This window comes from Macaca fascicularis, chromosome 4, assembly GCF_037993035.2.
Source record: "Macaca fascicularis isolate 582-1 chromosome 4, T2T-MFA8v1.1".
NCBI lineage: Eukaryota > Metazoa > Chordata > Mammalia > Primates > Cercopithecidae > Macaca > Macaca fascicularis.
Window position 1 is genome coordinate 62,842,167 of NC_088378.1, and position 24,455 is coordinate 62,866,621.

General features: G+C 43.3%; 1 pseudogene; it reads left to right on the forward strand.

The window, feature by feature from the left end:
- Positions 1 to 10,531: 10,531 nt before the first annotated feature.
- Positions 10,532 to 11,691, forward strand: LOC102129436 (mitochondrial transcription rescue factor 1 pseudogene; annotated as a pseudogene).
- Positions 11,692 to 24,455: the final 12,764 nt, after the last annotated feature.

Consider the following 24,455-nt stretch of genomic DNA (forward strand, 5'->3'; position numbering starts at 1 on the left):
TCTCACGCTGTCGCCCAGGTTGGAGTGCAGTGGCGCCATCTCGGCTCACTGCAAGCTCCGCCTCCCGGGTTCCCGCCATTCTCCTGCCTCAGCCTCCTGAATAGCTGGGACTACAGGCGCCCGCCACCGCGCCCGGCTAATTTTTTGTATTTTTAGTAGAGACGGGGTTTCACTGTGGTCTCGATCTCCTGACCTTGTGATCCGCCCGCCTCGGCCTCCCAAAGTGCTGGGATTACAGGCGTGAGCCACCGCGCCCGGCCTTATAAAACATCTTTTGGGGAATAATTGGAAAAATAGATATTGTGAGTTAGGGAGAGAAAACATAGATAAAGCAGAAGCTGAGGTTTTTGTAATAAAGCCTTGTATAGATCACGGACATAATGTTAGAGAACACGGGAAAGCAAACCTAATACTCAATACTGTCTTTCTGCATGTAAGGAGGGCAGGGACTGAGATGGACTACAGAGCTTTGTGCATGCTGGCATGAAGCTATCACGGGCAGAGCTAAGGCTACACAACCTCGTGTCCTGGGAGCAGCTAAACACAGGGATTGGGAAACTGAGCAATGCCTAACTGTATGAAATAGCGGAAGGAAATATTTCTCGGAACTTTTTCCATCTCAGGCATTCAGGTCTGCCTCTCCGGGGACCATGCTGGAAATCTAAGAGACCGTAACAGCTCTGGGTCGTGAAGCCAGAGAGGCAACTGAACAAATGCAGGGAGGACCAGAAAGGGGAAAACATACTATAGGATCTACTTTTTTTAATTAAGTAAAACTAATTTATTTGAGATCTTAGGAAAGGAGGAGAGAAAGCGCATCTGATGACAAGAACTGGTTCGTTACTCATTATTAGTTGAAAATGGATAAGATGTTAATAAAAACGTTTTTATTTGGTGTACTCTTATTAAATGTAAAAATATGTAAAGGGATGTTTTTATATAAATGCTAAGTAAATTTTTATCACACAAAGGTTTTTACTTAACTGAATCTCTCTTGGATTTGTGCAGAATTAGACTTGCTTTATACAGAAAAACCTCTTATCAGCCTCTTTTATAGAGAAGGCAAGCATTGAAATTCCAGTCTTAACAGAAGAGTCGTGAAAATACCTCCACTATTTAAGTTGAGAGAAGAATATTGATAATTGGCTCCTTTGCCCAATATTAGGACTATAGAAAGATAAGCACGCACACACATATACACCATATATATATATATATACACACACACAAAGGAGTCACATATATATATACTTTGATCATGACAACAGTAAACCATTATTTAGACAGCCTATGGTTATAGTGATTTTCTTAACAACAGTCAACTTTTGCTTTAGCTATTTCCTTCAACGGATCTTTTAAAAATTGTTGGTGGCTGGGGACGGTGACTCACACCTGTAATCCGAGCACTTTGGGAGGCCGAGGTGGGAGGATCACCTGAGCTCAGGAGTTTGAGACCAGCCTCCTGAGCTCAGGAGGCAACATGGTGAAACTCCATCTCTACTAGAATTACAAAAAATTAGCCAGGTGTGGTGGTACACGCCTGTAATCCCAGCTACTTAGGAGGCTGACGCATGAGAATTGCTTGAACCTGGGAGGCAGAGGTTGCAGTGAGCTGAGATCGCACCACTGCACTCCAGCCTGGGGGACACAGTGAGACTCTGTCCCAAAAAAAAAAAAAAAAATTTAAAAATTTAAAACTATTTGTAAAGATATAGCCATGATTTCCTTACAAAAGTTCCTATATCAATCTTTTGAGAGTTAGAATACGCCACCTCCCATGCCTCCACCCCTTCTTCCCATGGGAATCTCCTCTCCGTTAAGGATGTTGGTGATACACTTCTCTATGGTTAGACAGCCAATTAGGAGCACCCTAACTAGCAAATCTTGCAATGATTCCATTTTCCACACATTCAAAAACATCTGTAGAGTTTCAGAATCTTCTGAGAAACTTTGCAATTCTCAAACTATAACTGATCTTTCAACTCCTGCAGAAGTTTGTGAAGCTTGTGTACCAACTACTCTTCCTAATTTGGTTGTCATTAGCTACAGTTAGTAAATCTAAGGATAGAATATATTAAGTCATAGCCCCAGTCTCCCATCTGTATTTTGTTTTCCCATATGGTGTTAAGTTTCTTAGCTGTGAATTCTTTACTGTAGTGTTTTCTTTTCTTTTCTTTTCTTTTCTTTTTTTTTTTCCGAGACGGAGTCTCACTCTGTTGCCTGGGCTGGAGTGCAGTGGCATGGTCTTGGCTCACTGCAACCTCCACCTCCCGAGTTCAAGCGATTCTCCTGCCTCAGCCTCCTGAATAGCTGGGATTACAGGTGCCCTCCACCACGCCCAGCTAATTTTTTGTATTTTTTCAGTAGAGACAGGGTTGTACCATGCTGGCCAGGCTGTCTCGAACTCCTGACCTTGTGATCCACCCACCTCGGCCTCCCAAAGTGCTGGGATTACAGGCATGAGCCACTGTTGCCCAGCCCACTATAGTGTTTTCTATAGCCTAAGTCTAGGAGGAAGAAGATAACCTAGTAGAGATACTGGGGTCGCAATCTACTAGGACTGCAGTTATCTAACAGTGAACCCCATAATCACAGGACTGGCCCAAGTTACGATCTAGGGATGGCGGGGGGGAAATACTCCCTCTGAATATATTGTAAAGGAAGAGTAGAAGACAAAAATGCATTGTATTTTTGAATTCATTCTGACACATTAAGTTCAATGTACTAATTTTTATTGTTTTTTAATGAGATACATTAGGCAGGCATGAAATAAAATTTTCATGATGACCAAAACCTATCCACTTGAAACTTACAGAAATCAACATTTTCACTGGTGACACAATAATTTTGAGAGAGAAATTTATTTCAAAATTACTATGTCTCCCTTTGTGTTCATTTTTGGGAACACTGGAATGTGTGATTTCTAATGTGGTACATTTGCCTTGGTGTATTCTTTGCAAACCTACGTCGTTTCTTGGCTTTTATAGATTTATCTCCTACTAGGGTGAAAGTTTCTTATAATCTTGTAGCCAGGGACCACATCTTATTCATCTATAGAGATGATGCCCCATATTACATGGTAAAAAGGGTCATGCAGTCAATTCTTATTAACCCTTTGTGAAATGAATTTTCTTTACTTTTAATAAGCTTTTGCTGAGTGCTTGTCACTCAAAAATCCAAGTGTTATTTGCATTCCATTTCACAGATGAACAAACTGAGGCTCAAAGAGGCCTAGTAAACTAATGCAAGGCCCTGCAGTTAAAAGTTGAGCCAGAATTCATACCGAGGCAGGGTAACTCTAGAGCCCATGCTCTTTTTTTTTTTTTTTTTTTTTTTTTTTTGGAGACAGAATCTCTGTGTTGCCCAAGCTGGAGTGCAGTTGCGGGATCTCAGCTCACTGCATCCTTTGCCTCCTGGGTTCAAGCAATTCTCCTCCTTTAGCCTCCTGAGTAGCTGGGATTACAGGCATGTGCCACAACGTCTGGCTAATTTTTGTATTGTTAGTAGAGATGGAGTTTCACCATGTTGGCCAGGCTGGTCTTGAACTCCTGACCTCAGGTGATCCCTCGCCTTGGCCTCCCAAAGTACTGGGATTACAAGCATGAGCCACCGTGCCTGGCCGAGCCCATGCTCTTAATGACCTCACTTGTATGCCTCTTCCTTATTGATTTATTCGATTAAAAATATGTTGAGTCACTGCTGTGTGCTGAACTCATTCCAGGTGTTGGAGAGAGACAGTGACGCAAAGGACCAGACCTTGTTCTCACAGAGCCTACACTCAGGTCCGAAAGTATGTGGGAAGAGGGAGAGAGGAAGAAAGGAGTGGAATGGCCAATCCACTCTATGGGAACTCTGTATTGAACCATTTGAGGAAGTGTGAGGCTGTTTCCCAAAAGCAGCTGCACCATTTTGTATTTCACCAACCAAGTGTGTGGGGTGCAATTTCTCTACATCCTTGACAACACTTCTCTGATATTTTGATTGTAACCATGATGAGATGCATTTTAAATTTCTGATACAATTATTTCTAAAACAAAACCATCGAATCATGTCAAATCGAGCTGACTTAAAACAAAAAAGAAAGTCTTAACTTGAAGCTCTGATGAACCTCGATGCAGGCTGCAGAGCTCCTCTTTGTGTTTCTGTGAGGACAATGGTTGTGCCCTATCAGGCACTTAATGTCCAGGGCACTCACCAGCTCTTTGCAAACAAGTTTCCCAGATGGTCTTTAAATGATCAACCAGGCTCCTTTTCATGGCAAGACCCTTCCTCCCACGGCTTCCCCCCTGCTGTGTCAGTGAAAACAAGGTAAAACACTAGCTTTGTTATCAGCCCACAGAAAGCCTCTGAGAGGTGTATGTTCATTTTCTTTCTTTTCTATAAATTTACATTTTACAAGGGTCATATCTCATTGAGACAAAAGTAGATCACCAGTGCATTTAACTTTGACCAGAAAAAAGTCATATCTTTTTAAGTGACCTGCATAAGATTTGAGGTCATTTTTAGATTAAATAAATGTAAAATACATTATTTTATATCGGGGAATATTTTTCTATCTCAAATACAATTTTTACATTTTACAAGATGCTTTCCAACTCTTGGGAATATTTGTTATTAAAAACGGGTCCTAAAACAAATCAGCAGTGTGTAAAAAAGCAAGGGGTATGTCCACTTAGCAACTAAGTTACCATATAGTACAGAAAGTAACTGTAATCCCTAAAACTCCCAGTATACACAGCTAACCTCAGCCAATACATACTCCTGAAGAGAGATTGCTACAAGCCAAACTGATCTCTAATAGGAACAAAGAACTGACTATACCTTTGGATTCCCCATTTTACTTTGTTATGATTAAAGTATTGCCTTTAACGCAATAAAAAAAAAAGCCAAGCATATTTGCATTCAAGGTCAAAAAAGGAGTAAGACGGGATTAAAACCATGGCTTCATGCTATTTTAACTATGAAAGAACATCAATCAATCAAACGTAACTGAAAAATTCTTACTTGAAGAATTCTTTAGCTAGCAGTAACATCAAATACTTGTTTTATGTTTTTTCACTTAATGTTCTGATTCACAACTATTTTTTCTTGTTAGCGACTCCCACTGACTCCAACTTAAATAAATAAAGTTTGTTTTGAGATGAGTTTCCATGGTAAGACACTACTTTAAAGTCGATAATGCACTCAGTATGATAGAGTTCCTCCACATTTTCTTTTCGCCAGATACATAGAATATCTCACATTCCCTTTACAACAACCTTGTGGCTTTCTACATAACACTGTATTAAAATAATACTTCAAATAACTTGTGCCTTTCATCGGAACATCTCACAAAACTCTACTAAAAATACATAAATTAGCCGGGTGTGGTGGCACACACCTAGTAATCCCAGCTACTCGGGAGGCTTAGGCACAAGAATCACTTGAACCCGGGAGGCGAGATTGCAGTGAGCCGAGACTGCGCCACTACACTCCAGCCTGGGTGAAGGAGTGAGACTCTGTCTCACCAAAAAATAAAAATAAAAATAAACACCTCCCTGCCCTACCCACTCCAAGCACCATGAAAGTATAAACTTCCCTTTGCTGAAAAGGTTGAGGTAAAAAGATGAATAATTTTTCACACAGGAAAAGACCTTTGAGATGATCTGTAGGCCACTGGTTCTCAACATGGGGTGCTCAGACAAAACACAAATTGACGAGGAAGGCAAATTCTCAGGTCCCACCTGAACCTGGTGAACCAGAAACTTAGGGGATATTGGGCACAGCCAAGTCGTTTCTAACAAGCCTCCAGGTGATTCTGATGCACGCCAGAAAGTTTGAGAACCGCTGATTTAGGCTAAATCACTCATTTACAATGGAAGCCTCTAAACCACTGACAGGTTAGTGATTTGCCTAAATTTGTTAACGTCAAAATTGGGATTAGATTCCAAGTCTCTTAACTTCAATTAGTTCCAGTGTGCAGACTCTACCACTGTGAAACACATCAAAGAAAATCTCAACTCCTTCCCCGCTTTGACCCTACCTGAGCAGCCATACCTGGTTCAGAGTTTCCAAGTTCCAAACAAAACGAGAATCAGCAAAGAGAACTTGATGATACTTGTTTGCAAAATCCTGCCCCAGTTCTTTTTATTTACAGGATTTGTTGTATAGTAAACAGAGTATTGAATTGAACCCTGGAGGGTTTCATTCTGGTTCTGTCTCTAACCACACCACCTTCTTCTTACATCATCTATGAACATAGGAGAGATGTATTAGATTGTACAGTATGCAAATTTAAGAAATATCTAGAGCTCAGAAATTTCATGATTCCCCGAGCCTGACTGCTAAACAAGTTTTCTCATTGTCACCATGTCAGATACTATAAGTCCATTTTCCGGTGACCGGAACATCTGGATTCCTAATGCTTTTCTTTCCCACTTTTCCTCCATCCCCAGTCTATGCTCTATACAATGGCTGATGTGCTACCGTTTTTCAAATGTCGAACCATAATATGGCTGTGATTATGAAGGCAGAATTTAAAGAAGGAATCGTAAAATTAATCAGGAGATAAAGATTGCCAAAAAATAAACATTTTAACTTCCTCAAGAATGGAAATTTAACATGCTTGGAGGTTCGATCTGAATTAATATTCTCAGAGTTTACTCTGCGGATTTGACCACAGTCCAAGAAACAGCAAGAAATTATTTTTAATTACTTAAAGCAAATAGTGTTGTAATATAGGTTAAAACATTGGCAATTGGCAAAGTCTGCTGCTTTCCAGCTTGCTTGTGTGACATCATTTATTGATAGACATAGAACTCAATACAGAGGTGTCATTGACATCTACATAACTTACATCTTCACTTTAACTGAACAGGAATAATACGGAAAACAGTATCACCTGGACTGCCAAAGAGAGTCACAGCAACACAGTTAGAGAAGACTATACATTCCAAGGATTGCAATCACGTTGCTCTCTGATCATATTTTCAAACCGAGAATCTGGATAGAACATGAACAGTTGGATTGTGGATGCATTTCTTGTATCTTAAATCAGGGAGACAGTGTCACTAATAAACTCTCACACAATATCTTTCCATCTCTTCTTATGAGTCTTCTAATAACTGCTATTAACAGGAAAAGGACACTTTCCAAGATAGGCCAAAAAGAGCTGTGTTGTTGAAGATGTATTTTTCTACTTGTCAGCACAGACATTACTTCCTAACTGAAACACAAGTCTAAAGTCATAAATTCATTCTGAATATCTCATTTCTGTGGAACAAACCCTTTTTTTGTTTTGTTTTGTTTTGTTTCGTTTTTTTGAGATGATGTCTCACTCTATTGCCAGGCTGGAGTGCAGTGGCGCCATCTTGGCTCACTGCAACTTCTCACTCCCTGGTTCAAGCGATTCTCCTGCCTCAGCCTCCTGAGTAGCTGGGATTACAGGCACGCACCACCACACCCAGGTGACTTTTGTATTTTTAGTAGAGACGGGGTTTCAGCATGTTGGCCAGGATGGTCTCGATCTCCTGACCTCGTGATCTGCCCCCTTCAGCCTTCCAAACTGTTGGGATTACAGGAGTGAGCCACCGCGCCCGGCCCAAACCTTTTTTTTTTTTTTTTTTGAGACGGAGTTTCGCTCTGTCACCCAGGCTGGAGTGCAGTGGCCGGATCTCAGCTCACTGCAAGCTCCGCCTCCCGGGTTCACGCCATTCTCCTGCCTCAGCCTCCCGAGTAGCTGGGACTACAGGCGCCCGCCACCTCGCCCGGCTAGTTTTTTGTATTTTTTAGTAGAGACGGGGTTTCACCGTGTTAACCAGGATGGTCTCGATCTCCCGACCTCGTGATCCGCCCGTCTCGGCCTCCCAAAGTGCTGGGATTACAGGCTTGAGCCACCGCACCCGGCCCCAAACCTTTTTTAAGGATAAAAAACTTTAACAGATACAGAAATAAGTTAATGAAGTCTCGAGTTTCTAAATTAAATTTGAAAGTATGTGAAATTAACAAAGGGAAGGAAAAATAACAGTACTTCAGGAAATTTCACAAGTTGTTTCATTAAAATAAGCTATAGTGATTTATAGAAAAGAAAAACTGAAATCAGTATCACAATGGATTAAATTAGCTTCTTTTGTTAATATCTACATGAAAACGCTATACATTTTCTTTTCTTTTACTTATTATTATCATTTTTTAATAGAGATGGGGTCTCGCTATGTTAACCAGACTGGTCTTGAACTCCTGAGCTCAAGCAATCCTCCCATCTCAGCCTCCCAAAGTGTTGGGGTTACAGGCGTGAGCCACTGCTCCCAGTCATTTTATTGTCTTATAGAAAGAAACTAAGAAGTACCAAATATGTTTAATTCACTGAATTACATCATCCAAAAGTCATGGACTTTGAGAAAATAAAAGCACAGTATTTCAATGGTGCTATTATGCATACTAGTTGTGCAAAGGAAACTACCTAGAAGTGAAATTTGTAAGTAGTTCTTTAGGATTTTTAAGTAGTTCTTTAGGACAGGAATATTTTATGCATACTAAATGCTGTCAATATATATTTTCTTAATAGGTAGAAAAAGAATGAACTGGCTAACTAAATCTATCAAAATAAATCCTAACTGGGACCCAGTGCCTATAAATTCCTTCGTTCATTCATTTATTTTGAGACAGGATCTTGCTCTGTCACACAGGCTAGAGTATAGTGACCCAATCATGGCTCACTGCAGCCTTGACTTCCTGGGTTCAATCGATCCTCCCTCCTAAGCCTCCCAAGTAACTTGGAATACAAGTGCATGCTACCGTATCCAGAAAATTATTTTATTTTTCTATAGAGATGGGGTCTCACTATGTCACCCAGGCTAGTCCTGAATTCCTGGACTCAAGAGGTCCTCCTGCCTTGGCCTCCCAAATGGGCAGGATTATAGACATGAACCACCGTGCTCAGCTGCCATATAAATTGTATATCAAAACACTGCATGCCAGCCTATTCCTCACTCCCTCTTATTGGATGTGACCTAGCCCCATGGCCCTCTGTAAAGGAAACCTACATATGGATTGGAAGTAAATTGGCATCAGAACCCTTCTGTCCCTTTCACACAGCACAGTCAATTCAGAGTCCCCAGCCTGGACCAGGCTCATGTCGGTCTTTGCAGTGGACGAGGAAAGACAGTGTCACTAAAGAAGCCTCCTACCCGGGGTGTCCCGGGAACAGCTCCCTCGAGTGCTGTTTTCCTGTCAAGTCTTATCATTGTAATATGACTTTTGTTGTTTTTGGACTCTGTACAGAGAGACTTTCAGTTTTCAATGCAACAGTTGGCTTAAAAAAATACTTCAAGGGGAAAAAAAACATAACTGAATCGCAGCAAGGATCTCAGAAGTCATAGCCCTTGATCTTCCTCAACCTCCTCGGCAGCAGCTTTCTAAATATTATCACTCTCCTGCCTCCAAGGCCACTCCTGCCCCAGGCCCCTGCCCTCGGATTATTTCCTCTCCTCGTTCACCAAGAGAACGTCATCCAGAGAAAGGGGTTCCCTCAAGCTTCCTCTGTCCCCATTGCAAAGCTCTTTTTCTCTCCCTACCTGCTATGGTGCTGGGCATTATGCCAGGCCCTGGGCACTTATGAGCTGTGTGAATCCCAACAACAAGCCTCTGTTTTACAGAAAAGGCTCAGAGAGATCCCGGAATTTGTCAAAGTCATAGACTGTTTCTCTGTTTACAAGTTCCACTCCTTCTTGTCTGGGCCTAAAAAGAAGCATCCCAATCAGATCAAGTCTTAACCTCCCTACACACACACACACACACACACACACACACACACACACACACACCCCCCAATGCTGAATCTCATTTTCCCACCTTTTCTGGGGACTTCTTTATCAGTCATTCAGTCCTCTAGTAACTTCACTTTTTCTTTTTCTTTTTCTTTTTTTCAGGAAGGGGACAGGATCTTACTGCCCAGGCCAGAGTGCAGTGGCATGATCACAGCTCAGTGCGACCTTGAACTCCTGGGCTCAAGCAATCCTCCTGCCTCAGCCTCCTGTAGCTGGGACTATAGGCGCACACCACTGCGCCAAGCTAATATTTTAAAAATGTTTTGCAGAGACAAGGTCTTGCTTTGTTGCCCAGGCTTTGATCAAGTCTTAACCTCCCTACACACACACACACACACACACACACACACACACACACACACCCCGCAATGCTGAATCCCATTTTCCCTCCTTTTCTGGGGACTTCTTTATCAATCATTCAGTCCTCTTGCAACTTCACTTTTATTCTGAGCCAGGCTCCCCTTTAATGCCACGTCCAAACCCATCAAGTCCTGATGGAATTCCACTCACAAACCATCCTCAGCTCTACCACTTCCCAGCATCTTCACTGCCAAAACCCTGGGGCTGGCCCAAGCACCAGCAGCTCCTGCCCCGCCCACCGCAGGCCTCCTGACTCTTCTCGCTGAGTCTCCTCTTATCTCCAACAGATGGTTCTCCAACAGTAAGCACTGTGGACCTCAGAGGAAAAAACGTGTCTGTTCGGAGGCCCTGACACACAGGTTGTAAGTGCCATGGCAATGACTAGTGTCAAATCTCACGCTGGTGTTTTAAGAAAGCCAGATACCTGGATTGGACTCTGGGGTGTTCTCTGAGGGACACCTTCGTCACACAAACCCTGTACTTCCTGGAATCAATACTTGTATTTTTCTAGTACCAAGTTATATGCACCAAATTATAAAACACTTTTCCATAATATTTTCTCACTGAGACTCCCGGGACTTTTAATATCTCTGGAATATATTTTTCCGTGTTCCATAAGACTCAAAAGTAATATAAGCTCTAAAAAATCTACTAAAAAGTCTCTGCAAAAAATAGAAGATGAAGAGGACTCTGATGCAGAAAGTGGTCAGAACGAGATGAGTGAGCAGGAAGAGGAGTTTGAGGATGGCCCTACTATAGTCAAAGACTATAAGACCTGGAAACAGTAGTGCGATCTTTTCAGGATGACGCTGTCCTGAAGACAAGCCGGGATATTGGAAGAAACAAAGTGGAAGATGCATTCTGCAAAGGTGAACTCAGGCTGAATGGGGAAAAATTATGGAAGAAAAGCAGAATGGTGAAAGTGGGAGATACATTGGATCTTCTCATTGGAGAGGATAAGGAAGCAGGAACAGAGACAGTGATGCAGATTCTCCCGAAAAAAAAGTGTTTCAAGAGAAGACTGAAAGTGAAAAATACGCAGTGGTGTTACAGCGGTGGAAAAACTTAAAAATGTCTAAGAAGAGAATGTCTAAATAAACGGATTGCTTCACCGGGCACGGTGGCTCACGTCTGTAATCCCAGCACTTCGGGAGGCTAAGGCGGGCGGATCATCTGAGGTCAGGAGTTCAGGACCAGCCTGGCCAGCATGGTGAAACCCCGTCTCTACTAATACAAAAATTAGGCGGGTATGGTGACAGCACACCTGTAATCCTAGCTACTCAGGAGGCTGAGCAGGAGAATCGCTTGAACCCAGGAGGCAGAGGTTGCAGTGAGCCGAGATTGTGCCATTGCACTCCGGCCTGAGCAAGACTCCGTCTCAAAACAAATAAATTAATTAATTAATTAAATTAAATAAACGGATTACTTTTTAGCAATAAAGCTACTTTCTAGTGGTAGAGGAAGGGGTGAATTGAAAAAGAGGACATTTTTATTAAAATAAAGTTCTCTTACCATTAAAAAAAGAAGTCTGATCAGTTCGCTGCCTAAAGCCTTCGGTTGTTTTACACTTCGATTAAACAAAAGCCAAGCCCTTTGCCTTGACCTGCAAAGCCCTGTGGAGCTGACCACTGTCCACCTATGAACCTCACTTCCTGCAACCTTCCTCCCCGCCTTGCCTTCCCTCCAGCATCCTAGGCTCACTCCCACCTCCTCACCTGCTTCTCCCTCTGCTGGAGGGCTGTTCATCCGCATGACGGTGCAGGTGCTCCTCGCCTCGTGACTTAGGCCTCAGTGCAAGTGTACACCATGGAGAGGCCTGGCCTCCAATAAAGTACCCCTCTCCCCTACCACCTGGTGCTAATGTTGTTTATAGCATTTGCCAACACATGAGCACGTTATATGTTCTGAGTTTGCTTTCTGTCTGTCTCCCTTTGCTAGAGTGGAAACCTCCTGAGGGTGGAGTTTTGTTCACTGCTCAGTCACCCTTCCCTTCCCTAGTAATTGTGTCTGCTCCCAAATAGCTATTAATAAACCCTTGCTGAAAGAATGCGTTGAGCCCATCAGTGTGATCCTCTCAGCTTATACATGCACGCACGTTTCCCGCTCTCTCAAATGTCTTCTTTCCAATGTCAGTTCCTGTGGAACCCCTTTGCTTTCCTGCGTTTCACCACAGACTTTCTTCAGAAAGATTCTCCCTTCCAGCCACTCCTCTGCTACCACAACTTTACCCCGATCTCCTCACTTTATTAAACTACAGGGTGATTTCCTGGTGTCAGGATCCAGTGGCTTCCCCCAGCTCCCATCCTACCCAACCACCCTGCTAGCTTTGTCTTTTCAACTTTGTATGCCCCAAGTCTAATACTATACCAGGTACATGGCCAGCTTAATATTCGTTGAGTGAATTAATAGTTAATTAGCTGATTTGACCCAGATTATCACCAACTCTTGAAATTCCTCTTTTGGCGGCGGGGTGCAGTGGCTCACGCCTGTAATCCCAGCACTTTGGGAGGCCAAGGTGGGAGGATCACTTAAGGTCAGGAGTTCAAAACCAGCCTGGCCAACATGGTGAAACCCCATCTCTACTAAAAATACAAAAATTAGCTGGGCGTGGTGGCATGTGCCTGTAATCCCAGCCACTTGGGAGGCTGAGGCAGGAGAATTGCTTGAACTGGGGAGGCAGAGGTTGTAGTGAGCCTAGATCGTGTCACTGCACTCCAGCCTGGGTGACAGAACGGGACTCCATCCAAAAAAAAAAAAAGAGAAAGAAAGAAACTTCTTTTGCCTTCCACAACTCTGTCGCTTTTTCCCAGTTGACCATTTTACTAACAACATTCTTTTTCTCGGTCTTTATCATTAGCCCTTTCCTCTACCAAAAATATATGTTCTTACTGCTCATTGGAGGGGATCCCAACAGCTTCATTTATCACTCATATGTTGAAAACTCTCTAATTTATATCTCCTGTCCCAATCTCTTTAGCTCCAAGTAGATACCCCCAACTTGCAAGACATAGCTTGATATTGGTAATGCATAATCACATCAAATTAAACTTGTCCAAAATGTAGCTCATCATCAGGTTCCCAGTATCAACTCCACTCCAGACTTGTGTGTTACAGCAGCATCATTCAATCAATTGCCCAAATGTGGAATCTCAGAACATTGCCTTCCATTCTGTGCTGACTTTGCAAAACATGAGAAGCAGAAGAGGAGAAATGGGAAAACAGAACTGTCAGTTTTGCATGCTACCTTAAACCATTGCTTTGCTTTGAGCTTTACAAACATAACAGGTTTGCAAAGTGTGTCACACACTCCAATTGAGATGTGCAGAAAATGGTAACTTCTTTATTTTAGTCCTTTTCCTCAGTCTTCAACTGTCAAAGGAAAAGTAAGTTAATGCTCAAGTCTGTTAAATGCATAATACAATCCAATGATTTAAATAGACTGTTTAGGGAACGCCACATCTCTCTTGGAAAACAATGCTCAATCTTGGAGAAGCCTCCCCTCTTCTGATTCCTTTTATCTTTTTCTTTTTTTATTTTTTGAGATGGAGTCTCGCTCTGTCTCCCAGGCTGGAGTGCAGTGGTGCAATCTCAACTCACTGCAAGCTCCGCCTCCCGGGGTCAAGCAATTCTCCCTATCTCAGCCTCCTGAGTAGCAGGGATTACAGGCGCCTGCCATCGTGCCCAGTTAATTTTTAGTATTTTTAGTAGAGATAAGGTTTCGCCATGTTGGCCAGGCTGGTCCCGAACCCCTGACCTCAGGTGATCCACGTGCCTCGGCGTTCCAAAGTATTGGGATTATAGGCGTGAGCCACCGTGCCTGACCCTGATTCTTTCTTGAGAGGCTGTCCAGGTGCATAGGAGGAAGGGTGTGTTATAGAGGTACCTGTGAGGTTTCAGGGAGACACTGGGGTTCTCAGACCCCATCATGATTCTGGAGTTGCTTGTCATGTGAGCTGTTGGTGCAGCCTGTGAGCTAGGCCTCCCAGCTTGCTCAGGACTCCACTTCACTTTGGCTCTGCTGGCTGTTTTCCCCTGAGCTTGGTGTCCAGCCTGCCAGTGGCCCCTGCCCCAGGCTCACCTCCCCCTGCCTCAGGAGGCCCCGCGACTGACTTGGCTTGTGTTCCACATAGGAATTGAAGTTGAGCCTTAAAAAATATCCACACTGCCATAATATTTCTGAGGCTGTGCCCTAGAAAGCCTATGGCAATAGCTCCCCTCCTTCCTCTTGGTGTAACCCACTAATTTAATTAACATCCCTGTCCCGCGTCCCCACCCCACTCCACTACCAGAGACTTAAGGACTGGCAGCTTCCCTCTCCTCCCTCTTCTTCCGTTTTGCACGAACACTCTTTCTCCCTTCTCCTCCCAAGAATCCTCAGGACCAGAAGACCGGTAGGTTTTCTTTTTTTTTTTTTTTTTTTGAGACGGAGTCTCGCTCTGTCGCCCAGGCTGGAGCGCAGTGGCCGGATCTCAGCTCACTGCAAGCTTCGCCTCCCGGGTTTACGCCATTCTCCTGCCTCAGCCTCCTGAGTAGCTGGGACTACAGGCGCCCACCACTTCGCCCGGCTAGTTTTTTGAATTTTTTTAGTAGAGACGGGGTTTCACCGTGTTAGCCAGGATGGTCTCGATCTCCTGACCTCGTGATCCACCCGTCTCAGCCTCCCAAAGTGCTGGGATTACAGGCTTGAGCCACCGCGCCCGGCCCGGTTTTCTTTTTTAAAATTTCTTACAGAGTAAGACAGGGTCTTACTCTGTCTCCCGAGCTGGACTACAGAGGTGCAGTCATAGCTCACGGCAGCCTCGAACTTCTGGCGTCAAGTGATCCTTCTACCTCTTTTATTTCTTTTTTTTTTTTTTGAGCCAGAGTCTCACTCTGTCACCCAGACAGGAGTGCAATGGCCCAATCTTGGCTAACTGCAACCTCTACCTCCTGGATTCAAGTGATTCTTCTGCCTCAGCCTCCCGAGTAGCTGGGACTACAGGCACCCACCACCAGGCTCAGCTAATTTTTGAATTTTTAGTAGAGATGGGGTTTCACCATATTGGCCAGGCTGGTCTCGAACTCCTGACCTCGTGAACTGCCTTCCTCAGCCTCCCAAAGTGCTGGGATTACAGGCGTGAGGCACCATGCCCGGCCCAGTGGGCTCTTCTTTTACTTTCCCCACATCCTGTTCCCTTTTCTGACTCCATTTATAACTGGGGGCAGGAGTGTCTCCTCTACACTGTGGGAAAATTCTAGAAGCTCACTACTCCAAGCTAAGTTATTGGCAGGCTAAAAAAAAAAAAAAAAAAAAAAAAGGAATTAAAGGAATTCGGAAAATATTTTCTCAAGATAGCCTGTTGAGCCTGACATAAATTAAAGCTGATGAAGTGAACTGAATCTATCAGTCTAAGAAATTTTAATTGATCTTAAAGGCAACACGAAGAGCCACTGACTTTTCCTTTCAAAGATCATTTTGGCTGCAGTATACAGAGTGGATTAGACACTAGTGCCTCCCAGATTTTGCACCCACAACATGCATGGAAAATGGTCATATTATATGGTACAATGAGGGAACAGGAAGAGGTGGCCCCAGACCCCGCCCAGCCGCCATGAGGGTTGAAGGAATGAACACACCTGGAATCCATTCATGGTTACCCATGGATAAAGCAGGAAGTACAAGTCTGGAAGGCAGAAAGCTAGTTAAAAGGCAATTTTAGTAATTCATGCAAGGGATAACAATTGTCTAAACATTAGTTCTTCATAGCAGTAGATATGGGGAGAAATGAATGGATTTGAAGGATACCAGTTAGATAGAACAAGCACGTTGTGTTTGATTCAATGGCTGGATAAAAGGTGGCACTAATTTACAGACATAGAAGGAATTTCCAAGACAGAAAGGAAGGGAGTGCCGTTCTTGCGAAGTCTGAAGTAAGGAAGATATTACGCAGGGGCAAAGGAGTTGCTAATAACATTATCTGGAATTTTTTTCTAAGTTAGAAAATACCCTAGAGAGCATGTTAGCCAACCTACCCATTTTACAGACAGTAATAATTCTTACTGTTTACTGAGTACTTCCTGTTTGTGAAGTGTTATGGACTAAATATGCCCCTTCAAAATTGGTCTATTGGGCCCCATGGGCGCAGCGGCTCACACCTGTAATCCCAGCACTTGGGAGGCCAAGGCAGGTGGATCTTCTGAGGTCGGGAGTTCGAGACCATCCTGGCCAACATGGCGAAACCCTGTCTCTACTAAAAATACAATAATTAGCCAGGTGTGGTGGCAGGCGCCTATAATCCCAGCTACCCTCGAGGCTGAGGCAGGAAAATCGCTTGAACCCGGGAGGTGGAGGCTACAGTGAGCTGAGATTGCACTACTGCACTCCAGCCTAGGCAACAGAGCGAGACTCTGTCTCAAAATAAATAAATAAATAAATAAATAAATAAATAAATAAATAAATAAATAAATAAAATCGGTGTATTGAACCCCTTACCCGCCGTGTGATGGTATTTGGAGGTGGTGCCTTCGGGAGGTAATTAAGTTTAGATTTCGTTATCAAAGTGGAACTCATTGATGGGATTAGTGCCCTTCTAAGAAGAGGAAGACAGAGATCACCTTTCCATGAGCACACACAGAGAAGAGTCTGTATAAGGACACTGCAAGGAGGGTGGCTGTCCACCAGCCAGGAAGCCAGCCCTCACTAGAAACCGAATTTGCTAGCAGCTTGATCTTAGGCTTTTGAGCCCCCAGAATTGTGAGAAATAAATGTTTGTTATTCAAGCCGCCCAGTCTACGATATTTTGTTATAGCAGCACAAGTGGACTACAACGTTAGGCAATGATCCAGTTGCACTTCAAATATCTCATTAATTCAGAGCTAACTCTGTGACGTGGCTGGCATTATTTAAGAGTGAGGAAATGGAAGCCCTAAGAGGTAAGTAACTTGCCTGGGCAATTCAGAAATTCCATCACAGAGCCAAGATTCAGATCCTCATCTCTCCATTCCCAGAAGCAGTTGTTTTCCCATTATCTTAACGCCTCTGGAAAGAGAGTACTATACAATGTATTCTTTAAAGGTGCAAATCCGTATGTTTTGAAACTTCCCGAATGGTTCTACTTCATGCCCAATGCCACAGAGCCTAATAGTGAGTCAGAATTAGCCCTGGGGTTCTGCCTCCCCTTTGAGTTTCTTCCATGCACCCTTGACCTTACTTTACTGAGCAAAGTGTATATGGGAAACAGCAGTACCGCATTTTTTGGGGCCCATGGAGGCTAATGTTTTAACTTCACAGCCACAGGTCCACCTGCAGAGCCCTCCTCACTCCCCTGTTATCTCTGCAGAGGCTTTGGGGAGCTAGGCTTCCCTTTCTCCCACAAGCCCCACATTCAGTGTTCTCTACAGTGTCATCCGGAGATAGAGAATGGGAGAAATGTGGACAATCTCGATCTTCTCTGCACTGGTTCAGATAAAGACTGTTTTTATAGTCCAATTCTATGCGACACAGTTTTCAGATTTTCAAGATGATTTGCATTTAATTCAATTTAGCCCTGACTTCTTGTCCTTCTCATGGTGAAAGACACAGGATAACTTTTCCCATTATTAAAGATGCAACATATATGAGGTACGTGGCCAAATGCCCAGGCAAAGTCAAGATGATGTCATTTCTGTGTTCAACTTAACCATGCCCTAGCCTAAGGGGAGTGACTCCTTTTACTCATTATAAAACATCACAGCTTGGTGCCCGGGTTAAGATATGCTACGTGATATGATTTCATATTTGAGCCATGGCATCTCTAATGCATTAGGCTTTTGCTAGCTTAAGCTTCTTACTGGTGTGTGTTGTTGGTATAAACAAATGCCAACCTCACCACAGCAGTGTCAAATTCCTCAGATGCCTCAGCACAATTAAGAAAACAAAGTTGCTGTAAAGTAATTACACAGTATGGATTAATGTGTAATCCTGAAGAGCAATAACACCCAGAGCGAGCATGAGCTCTGCTTTATTACTGAGAGAGAGAAAAGGCTGGTGGGTGGGGTGGGGGGGTGGAATTCCAAAGCACAGGCATTCATTCACCTTTCTGCACAGGCCTAGCTGACACAGGACTGTTTTGGTAACTGAGGGTAATCTAACATTCCTGAATTCTTCAGGCACAGCTGGGGCACCCTGGGAACCCCATTCCACCCCTAGGCCTGGCAGTACTCAAAAAGTGTTCTAGAACCTGAGAGGGGAGATGAGATAAAATTTCTTCTAGGGTTTAAACTGGCAGTTCCTATGATTATCATTATTTTCTGGGAAAGAGACAAGATTTTATTACTTGTCTTTCTTTCATACAAGCAGACACTGCTCCATAAGTAGTTTTTTAATTTGTTTTGTTTTGTTTTGTTTTGTTTTGTTTTTATTGAGCGACGGGGTTTCACCATGTTGCCCAAGCTGGCCTCAAACTCCTGACCTCAAGCAATCCACCCATCTACCCACCTTGCTATTCCAAACGTGCTGGGATTACAGGCGTGCACCACCGTGCCCAGCCTGTATAAATATTCTGACCACATATGTAGTTAGCAAATCGGAGTTTTAAAAGTTATAATTAATCTTCAGATTTAAATGTCTTCTACTTTTTACTACTATGTAAGGATTCTATGAAGGACATTAAATAAACATTCTCCACGTTTAAAGGTGGGTTTACAAAGGAATATAAACGATTCTATTATAAAGATACATGCACACATATGTTTATAGCAGCACTATTCACAATAGCAAAGACTTGGAATCAACCCAAATGCCCATCAATGATAGACTGGAAAAGAATATGTGGTCCATATACACCATGGAATACTATGCAGCCATAAGAAGGAAGATCATGTACTTTGCAGGGATATGGATGAACAACACACACCCGGGTCTGTGGGTGAGTGGGGGGAAGGAGAGAATCAGAATAAATAGCTAACGCATGTGGAGCTTAACACCTAGTGATGGGTTGATAGGTGCAGCAACCACCATGCCACACGTTTACCTATGTGACAAGCCTGCATGTTTTGCATATGTATCTGAAACTTAAAATAAAATGTAAAATAATACAATTAAAAATTTAAAAAATAAAGGTGGGTTTAATGTGAGGGAGAAAAACAATTATCAATGTATAAGACCAATGATCAGCTGTCCAAAATAACTGCCTGAAAATTTACTTCTTTATGCCCCATTAGAACTTTCGGGACCCCGGAGGAAAATGTCCATAGGCCAGCATGCTGAATTTGTGGCTGAGATGGGTTTACTATGTCTCTACTCATTGCAGTTTTCTTTGATGATAAATATCATTAATGAAAACAGGCATTTTAGAAGTTTAAAGGTGAATGAGAAAAGCAAGTTGCAGAGGTCTTCATACAATAAGAAACCTTTTTTGTTAAAGTTTCTAACAGGCGAGTTAGGCTCAGTGGTTCACATATGTAATATCAGCACTCTGGGAAGCCAGGGCAGAAAGATGACTTGAGGCCAGGAGTTCAAGACCAACCTGGGCAACATAGTGAAACCCCATCTCTACAAAAAAAATTTAAAAATTAGCCAGACACGGTGGCATGTGCCTGTAGTCCCGGCTACTCATGAGGCTGAGGCAGGAGGATTCCTGGAGCCCAGGAGTTTGAGGCTGCGATAAGCTGTGATGGCACCACTGCACTCCAGCCTGGGTGAGAGTGAGACTGTCTCTGAGAAAGAAAAAGAAAGAAAGAAAAGAAAAGAAAAGAAAAAAGAAAAGAGGATCTGCCATTTGCAATAATCTGGTTGAACCTAGAGTAGAAAGATGGTTACCAGGTGTTAGGGAGGAGTGAGAAATGGGGATATGTAGGTCAAAGGGTCAAAGGGTGCAGTCAAAGGGCCGGGCACAGTGGCTTATGCCTGTAATCTCAGCACTTTGGGAGACCAAGGTTGGTGGGTCTCAGGTGATCTGAGGTCAGGAGTTCAAGACCAGTCTGGCCAACATGGTGAAACTCCATCTCTACTAAAAATACAAACATTATCCAGGCGTGGTGGTGCACACCTATAATCCCAGCTACTCAGGAGGCTGAGGCAGGAGAATCACCTGAACCTGGAGGCGGAGGTTGCAGTGAGCCAAGATCGTCCCACTGCACTCCAGTCTGGGCGACAGAGCAAGACTCTGTCTCAAGAAAACAAGAGTACGAAGAGTTAATAAATCTGGAAAGCTAATGTACAACATGAGTACTGTAGCTAATATACGAAAACTTGCTAAGAGAATAGATTTTAGGTACTCCTACCATAAGAAACAGAGAGAGAGAGAGAAAGGAAGAGGGAAGAAAGGAAGGAGGAAGGAAAGGGAGGAAAGAAAGGCAGGTTTCTCTCTCTCTTTCTTGTGCGCTGTGCCCAACATCTCAGCCACATGAAATTGCCTGTTTTTCTGCCTTCACCAGGATGCTTTTGGACAAAAAGCCCTTTAAAGGCAGAGACTGATCCTCCTTCATTCGCCAGCAGAGTGTCTGCAATGCACTAAGTGGGCAAGAACATCAGCTTTCACGAATGAGTAAATGAACTTCTTTCCTCTAAGCAGTGATTTGCAGATGAGGAGTAGAGCCTGCACGTGTGTGTGCGTGTGTGGGTTTGGGTTTGGCTAGAACAGTGACAAGTGCCTGCAGGTTGTGGATTACAGACCACCCATCTCACTCCTGTTGAAAACAGTCTCAAAACGTTTTGGCCAAAAGACACATGTATTGGTATCAGTTCCCATCATACTAGACATACTAGAGAAGAAAGTGCTGAAGGGTGAGCATAAATGACGAAAACAAGAGATTCCAACATAGTCTCTCTCTCTCTCTCTCTCTCTCTCTCTCTCTCTCTCTCTCTCTCTCTCCATCTCTTATTTCTGCTCTGGATGAGACAGATGGGCTCTCCCCAGATGTGGAGAGAAACAGCCAACAGAAACACTGAGCTCATGTCTTCCTGACTTCACAGAGAAAAGTCATCTTGTCTTGATCCTAATTTTGTCCTTTAGAAGGGTTCTCTTCTGGCTTGGGTCACTTACCCCCTCACCCCCCGCCACCCACTGCATTTCTTGTGCAGAGCACTTAGTAGGCCGCTCAGTAGGAAAATTCATGTCCTTTAATTCAGCAAAAGTAATATCGTTCGTCTTGAGATTTGGGGTTTTGTTTGTTTGTTTTGTTTTTGTTTTTGTTTTTGAGAGGGAGTCTCTCTCTGTTGCCCATGCTGGAGTGCGATGGCATGATCTCGGCTCACTGCAACTTCCACCTGCCGGGTTCCACACATCCTCCTCCCTCAGCCCCCAAGTAGCTGGTACTACAGGCATGCGCCACCGCACCTGGCTAATTTTTGTATTTTTAGTAGAGACTGCGTTTCTCCATGTTGGCCAGGCTGGTCTCAAACTCCTGACCTCAGCCTCCCAAAGGGCTAGGATTACAGGTGTGAGCCACCCTGCCTGGCCTGTCTTGGTTTTTTGAACTTTAAATAATCTCCCTCTCCTCTTGTTTTCTCTGTTATCTCACTCTGATATAATTATTGATGGATCTTCTAATTTGCTTATCCTGCTTGCTGCTACTCCTGTCTCAGTGTCTTGCTTCGGGGAAGATTTTTTTCAACGTCACCCTTCATATTTAGTTTTACGGTTGTGCCATCTTTGTTTTAACATCCAGGAGGCTCTTTCTTGTTCTCTGAATGTTAACTTTTTTATCACTCTCATTCTTACATGCATCTTGACTCTCACCTTTTCTGAGGACGTTAACTAATAGTAAGTAGTTTGTTTTCGACAATTTCTTCTGTTTCCTTCAAGTTACCCTTGTTTGGACTCTGTGTTTCATCTTAGAGGCTTGGCCTCTGATGCTTAGTGATCCCCGGCTATTCATATTTAGACATAAAACACTAAATGTTTCTTGTAAGTTCTCAGTGCCGGTGGGCTTCAAAATAGGGTCACCGTGAGCGTTAATTTTATGTGTCAACATGACTGGACTACAGGATACACAGACATTTGATCAAACATTGTTCTTAGTGTTTTTGGATGAGTTTAACGTTTAAATCAATAAACCGAGTAAAGCAAATTGCCCCCTTTGGAATGTGATGGGCCTTATCCAATCTCAGGCCTGAATAGAAAAAAAGACCGACCCTCCTGCAAGTAAGAGAGAACATCCCCTGCCTGAGAAGGGGTTCAGAACAGGGATGTTGTTTTAATTTTTTCCTGCCTTGAGACTCAAACTGAAATATTGGCTCTTCTTGGGTCCCCACCCTGCCAGTTTTGGACTGGAACAACACCGTTGGCTCTCCTGGTTCTCAAGCCTTCAGACTCAGACTGGAGTTACATTGTCGGCTCTGCTGCATCTCCAGCTTGCTAAATGAGGATCTCAGGACTTGTCAGCCTCCATAACTTCATGATCCAATTCCTTATAGCAAATATCTTTTTATAGATATGTTTTTTGGTTTTTTTTTTTTTTTTTTGGTTCTGTTTCGCTGGAGAACACAGGCTAATACAGATTTTGGTGCCAAGCGTGCTTCTAAAGGAACAATGTTTTAAGGTGGAGTTTTCTAAATGATTTCTGGGATATTTGCAATTTTCTCTAATTAGATTTAAAGATGCTCATGACTCTATTTCCAGAAGTAAAGAGTGCACTGATAGTCCATGGCATGCTCTGGCAATAGAGATATGCAAACTATCACCATTGGCTACTTCTAGTCAACCACTTATAAGAAGCAAGGCGTATGGTGACTGCATATATGATACTTTAGAACATTTTTGTCAAAATAATGAGTACTGTGAGATTGGCTGATGGCTCTTAATGTGGCTGGACAAACTGGTGGGGTTGGGATAGAATGAGTCCAGGGATTCAAATTTGCAGCTCATGCACCACATAAATGACCTAAGAGCTTCTCTGTATGCTGTGAAAGAGACCCTTATGTCCTATAGCAGAACTGAGATTGCTGAAACTCAAACCCAGAATCTCAACCTGCAACTCACTGGATTACGACACAAATTAACTCCCAGCATCACAAAGTGTCTACTGTTAAAGTGAGGACACTGATGGAGAAGGTGCGAGTCCTACAAGTTGGAATGGGTACATGAGGGAAGACACTGAATGGGGGCATTGAGCCCCTAAATTCTGATGAGTCTTCTTTGAAGTCTTCTTTGAGTGGAAACAGCCTCTCTACCCCCAGCGGAAGCAGAGGCTTCCATACCCCCATCTGAGAGAATTAATCCTGCATGGCCTGAGGAAACTAATGACCTCCCTGAGGCAGTTGTCAGGCAAGACAATGCTGATTCTTTTCAGGACCCGTCCCATCATCCCTCTTTGCTTCTAGACCTATAACTAGACTAAAGTGCCAACAGGCCCCTACAGATGACGCACAAAATGTGATCCAAGAGTTGGTATTCTATACTGCAAAAGAACTACTTTAGTTTTCTAATTTATACAAATAGAAATCTGGGAACATATGTTGGAATGATATTAAGGATGTGGGATAATGGTGGAAGGAGTGTGAAGCTGGATCAGATCAAATTTATTGATACGGACTCACAAAGCAGAGAGTCTGAATTTAGTGTTGTGTCTTGGGAAATTAGAAAGGGCTCTAATAGTTCGTTTGGTTGTGTGGCTGAAATGTGGACCAGAATGTGACCCGTAGTGAGCAAGTGGGAAATGCCAGATCTGCCTTGGTTTTACGAAGAGGAAGGGATTCAAAGGTGTAAGGAGATTGGAATGTTATAGTAGATTTGTCATTTAAGACCTGCTCACCCACCAAAACATATACCTTTCACCACTGTTGTGAGAAATAAATTTGTGAGGGGAGCCCAGCATCCTTGAAGAGCTCTGTGATTGCTCTTCTCTGTGGTCCAGACCTGACGGTGGGAGCCATAGCACTAACTAGAAAACCTAAATGGAATGGGAGTAGTTAGATTCCAGGGTGGCAGCAGCCAAGGGGCAGCACTCAACCACCAGAGGCAAGATGGGAATGGTTACCGTACAGGGTCCAGGCAGCAATCAGAATGGTTTGACTTGCACAGACCTAGGCATTGGCTCAATGAAGATGATGCTTCTGGAATTGAGAAGATAATAGGCCTACTAAATTCTTACTTGACCTTATAAACAGAAAAGTTCTAAGTCAAGTGAACAAAAGCCTAACCTGAATCATAACAAGAGCATGGCCCCTCAAACAATTTACAGTCTTGAGCCAGTTTACAGACCCAGAATCCTTGAATGAAAGGGAGGCCAGGTCCCCTAGAGGAAGAATCCAAGTATACTGAAAAAACAAAAACAAAAACAAAAAAAACCAGTTTTTGTTTGTTTTTGAGACAGGGTCTCGCTCTGTCA